This window comes from Schistocerca nitens, chromosome 1, assembly GCF_023898315.1.
Source record: "Schistocerca nitens isolate TAMUIC-IGC-003100 chromosome 1, iqSchNite1.1, whole genome shotgun sequence".
Classification (NCBI taxonomy): Eukaryota; Metazoa; Arthropoda; class Insecta; order Orthoptera; family Acrididae; genus Schistocerca; species Schistocerca nitens.
This window is the reverse complement of record NC_064614.1, coordinates 752,467,388-752,472,592: the sequence shown is the minus strand read 5'-3', so window position 1 is coordinate 752,472,592 and position 5,205 is coordinate 752,467,388.

The following is a 5,205-nucleotide window of genomic DNA, read 5'->3' as shown; positions in this document are numbered from 1 at the left end:
CCGGCGGGGTCAGGGATTTTCTCTGCCTCGTGATGGCTGGGTGTTGTGTGCTGTCCTTAGGTTAGTTAGGTTTAAGTAGTTCTAAGTTCTAGGGGACTTATGACCGCAGCAGTTGAGTCCCATAGTGCTCAGAGCCATTTGAACCATTTTTTGCTTGCTTAAGCTGCTAGTGAGGCGTTACGTATTATTTTAACGTTTTCAAGTCATCAATGGCGTACACTTTATTGGCTAAATCGCATGTATGACATGTGAAGTTGTCATAATAGGCCGGCCAGTGTGGCCGAGCGGTTCTAGGCGCTTCAGTCTGGAACCGCGCGACCGCTACGGTCGCAGGTTCGAATCCTCCCTCGGGCATGGATGTGTGTGATGTCCTTAGGTTAGTTAGGTTTAAGTTGTTCTGAATTCTAGGTGACTCACGACCTCAGAAGTTAAGTCCCATAGTGCTCAGAGCCATTTGAACCATATTTTTTTTTTTGTCATAATAGACATTTTTCCACTATAAATATGGTCAAAGATCGAAGCCGGTTGTGAATAAATATATTGTAAGACACCACAGTGGACATCGACGCTGTTGACATTCGCCTGAAAAACATAAATAAATAAATAAAATAAAAGAATTGGCTACCATTTCTACCGTCGAAGCCAATAAACTTCCTGCGATGTGCTTCAAACCATGGAGGAACACAGACTTAAGCACCTTTCGCTGTCCCCTGAAGCTTTAATGTGTAAAGTTTACACTTCTGGCAGTGTCTCTGTCAGATGTTGACAAACTCCATAGCTACGTGCGCCCTTGGCGATCTAAACTCGCGGACAAGTAGCAACTTCGCAAAGGTGTGCTTAAGCGTTGCTGTTCGCAGGATTGGTTAAAGTTGGTGCTTCAAAAGGAAAGAAATAATGTCTAATGCTGATTCATGTGAATGGCTCCTGGCAAAGTTGTTTCCCCCTATGGTGGTAGTAAACGTCTTAACACCAAGGTCATTAGGTACGGAGAACTAACTCAGTCAATGCTGAGGAAGAAATCTACTAAGGCATTGCAAGCAGCATTTCTCTTGCGTGGTTTAGGGAAACCGTTTATATTACCAGATGGTTAACCTGGGCCACGGTTCCTGTTGAAAGCTGCCTATCTAACGGCTTCCAGATGCAACAAACATTTGATTTTCAATACTACATACAGTTACTGACCGAATTTAAAAATTTTAAATGCTGTCATATTCTACTCGTTAACAGCTATATTCTTATGTTATAGATTTAACACAATAAATTAAGTATTACACTTAGAAAATGTGTATACACTATGTGATCAAAAGTATTCGAACACTCCCAAAAGCATACATTTTTCATATTAGTTGCATTTTGCTGCCACCTACTACCAGGTACTCCATCCCACCGACCTCAGTAGTCATTAGACATCGTGAGAGAGCAGAATGGGGCGCTCCACGCAGCTCACGGACTTCTAACGTGGTCAGGTGATTGGGTGTCACTTGTGACATACGTCTGTACGTGAGATATCCACCCTTCTAAACATCCCTAGATCCACTGTTTCCGATGTGATAGTGAAGTGGAAACATGAAGGGACACGTACAGCGCAAAAGCGTACAGGCCGACCTCGTTTGTTGACTGACAGAGACCGCCGACAGTTGAAGGAATTCCAAACTGCATCAGGATCCACTGCAAGTACTATGAAAGTTAGACGGGAGGTGAGAAAACTTGGAATTCATGGTCGAGCAGCTGCTCATAAACCACACATCACGCCGGTAAACGCCAAACGACGCCTCGCTTGGTGTAAGGAGAGTAAACATTGGACGACTGAACAGTGGAAAAACGTTGTGTAAAGTGACGAATCACGGTACACAATGTGGCGATACGATGGCAGGGTGAGGCTATGGCGAATGTCCGGTGAACGTCATCTGCCAGCGTGTTTAGCGCCTACAGTAAAATTCTAAGGGTGGTGTTATGGTATGGTCGTGTTTTTCACGGAGGGGGCTTACCCCTTATTGTTTTGCGTGGCACTATTACAGCACAGGCCTACACTGATGTTTTAAGCACCTTCTTGCTTCCCACTGTTGAAGAGCAATTCGGGGATGGCTATTGCATCTTTGAACACGAGCGAGCACCTGTTTACAGGGTGTTACAAAAAGGTACGGCCAAACTTTCAGGAAACATCCTCACACACAAATAAAGAAAAGATGTTATGTGGACATGTGTCCGGAAACGCTTACTTTCCATGTTAGAGCTCATTTTATTACTTCTCTTCAAATCACATTAATCATGGAATGGAAACACACAGCAACAGAACGTACCAGCGTGACTTCAAACACTTTGTTACAGGAAATGTTCAAAATGTTCCGTTAGCGAGGATACATGCATCCGCCCTCCATCGCATGGAATCCCTGATACGCTGATGCGGCCCTGGAGAATGGCGTATTGTATCACAGCCGTCCACAATACGAGCACGAAGAGTCTCTACATTTGGTACCGGGGTTGCGTAGACAAGTGCTTTCAAATGCCCCCATAAATGAAAGTCAAGAGGGTTGAGGTCAGGAGAGCGTGGAGGCCATGGAATTGGTCCGCCTCTACTAATCCATCGGTCACCGAATCGTTGTTGAGAAGCGTACGAACACTTCGACTGAAATGTGCAGGAGCTCCATCGTGCATGAACCACATGTCGTGTCGTACTTGTAAAGGCACATGTTCTAGCAGCACAGGTAGAGTATCCCGTATGAAATCATGATAACGTGCTCCATTGAGCATAGGTGGAAGAACATGGGGCCCAATCAAGACATCACCAACAATGTCTGCCCAAGCGTTCACAGAACATCTGTGTTGATGACGTGATTGCACAATTGCGTGCGGATTCTCGTCAGCCCACACATGTTGATTGTGAAAATTTACAATTTGATCACGCTGGAATGAAGCCTCATCCGTAAAGAGAACATTTGCACCGAAATGAGGATTGACACATTGTTGGATGAACCATTCGCAGAAGTGTACCCGTGGAGGCCAATCAGCTGCTGATAGTGCCTGCACACGCTGTACATGGTACGGAAACAACTGGTTCTCCCGTAGCACTCTCCATACAGTGACGTGGTCAACGTTACCTTGTACAGCAGCAACTTCCAACTTCTCTGACGCTGACATTAGGGTTATCGTCAACTGCACGAAGAATTGTCTCGTCCATTGCAGGTGTCCTAGTCGTTCTAGGTCTTCCCCAGTCGCGAGTCATAGGCTGGAATGTTCCGTGCTCCCTAAGACGCCGATCAATTACTTCGAACGTCCTTGTCGAGACACCTTCCTTCTGGAAATCTGTCTCGATACAAACGTACCGCGCCACGGCTATTGCACCGTGCTAATCCATACATCAACTGGGCATCTGCCAACTCTGCATTTGTAAACATTGCACTGACTGCAAAACCACGTTCGTGATGAACATAACCTGTTGATGCTACGTACTGATGTGCTTGATGCTAGTACTGTAGAGCAATGAGTCGCATGTCAACACAAGCACTGAAGTCAACATTACCTTCCTTCAATTGGGCCAACTGGCGGTGAATCGAGGAAGTACAGTACATACTGACGAAACTAAAATGAGCTCTAACATGGAAATTAAGCGTTTCCGAACACATGTCCACATAACATCTTTTCTTTATTTGTGTGTGAGGAATGTTTCCTGAAAGTTTGGCCGTACCTTTTTGTAACACACTGTATAATGCACGGGCTATGGCGGAGTGGTTACACGACAATAACATCCTTGTAATGGACTGGCCTGCACAGACTACTGACCTGAATCCTAAAGAAAACCTTCTGGATGTTTTGGAACGGCGACTTCGTGCCAGGCTTCACCGACCGATATCGATACCTCTCCTCAGTGCAGCAGCCCGTGAAGAATGGGCTGCCATTCCCCAAGAAACCTTCGAACATCTGATTGAACGTATGCCTGTGAGAGTGGAAGCTGTCATCAAGGCTAAGGGTGGGCCACACCATATTGAATTCCAGCATTACCGATGGGGGGTGCCACGAACTTTTAAGTCATTTTCAGCCCGGTGTCCAGATACGTTTGATCAAATAGTATATGTCTTGAGGCTGCGTCACTAATTGCGCGCAATGTTCCCCGATTGAATTCATTCAATGTTTGAGAAAGAGAGCACTTAGCCGCTTCAAGCAAACTTTACACATAATTTCACAGCTTTATGAAACTTTTTCTCGCTGAGGCCCCCCTCCCCCCCCCCCCCCCCCCCGCCCCACAAAGTGATGAAAAGAGAAAAGTTTATCGCTTACACCACGCTCACTGTTCACGCAGTAGAACTGTCCGCCTCTTTAGGTGACTGGAAGCACCATGGTAACTCAGAGTGTTCGGTCAGAGACCTGGCCACCTTCAGCAATAAAATAAACTGAGTGAAATATTCAGCGATGAGCTTGAAGAAGTGTCATGGGACGTCCGCCCAGACCGAAGGCTGAGAATAATTATAAACAAAATGAAGGGGGGATGTTGTTAGAGTAGATCGCTGCCATGCAGAGGACCCTGGTTCTATTCCTGGCTCTACCAAAGATTTTTCTTTGGTAGGAGGCTGGTATGGGGTGCTCTCAGCCTCGTGATACTAACTGAGGAGCTGCTTGACCGAGTAACAGTGGATGCATTGTCTGGAAAGTCTGCAAAACTGCCGAGAGAGTCCATACGCCCCTCCACGCCGCAAGGCAGAGAATGACTCGTCGGCCAGTAGACATCCCTTGTGCCTTCATGGCCTGGACGAGGAGCTCGTTTATGCGATAAAACTGCTGCATCAGGCACGATGTTTTAATTTCTTACTTCTTTGCTGCTAACTCTACTCGCAACCATTTTACAGTGTCCACAAATACCACCGAATGTACCTGCAAATTTTTATCACTGTACACAGATCTGGAGACATGACATTTCGTACATGGGAGTTAGATTCTTTACAGAATCGGTTGTGGGGGTTTACTGATGGATAATCTAAATGAGGATCATCGAATGTGGATTTGAACATTGTTCCTAACCATTGTGACTGGGTACCACATCTGTCTCTCCTATTATCCCGTCCGTCGTTGTCGGCAAACCATTAAACACTTTCTCTAATAAATAAAGGCCGTAAACACAACATAGATAACGATCGTAATCAGAATAACATCAAGAATAACGTTTGGTCGGTAAAAATGGCAGCTAATCTTGCAAAGCTAATTAAAAATGAA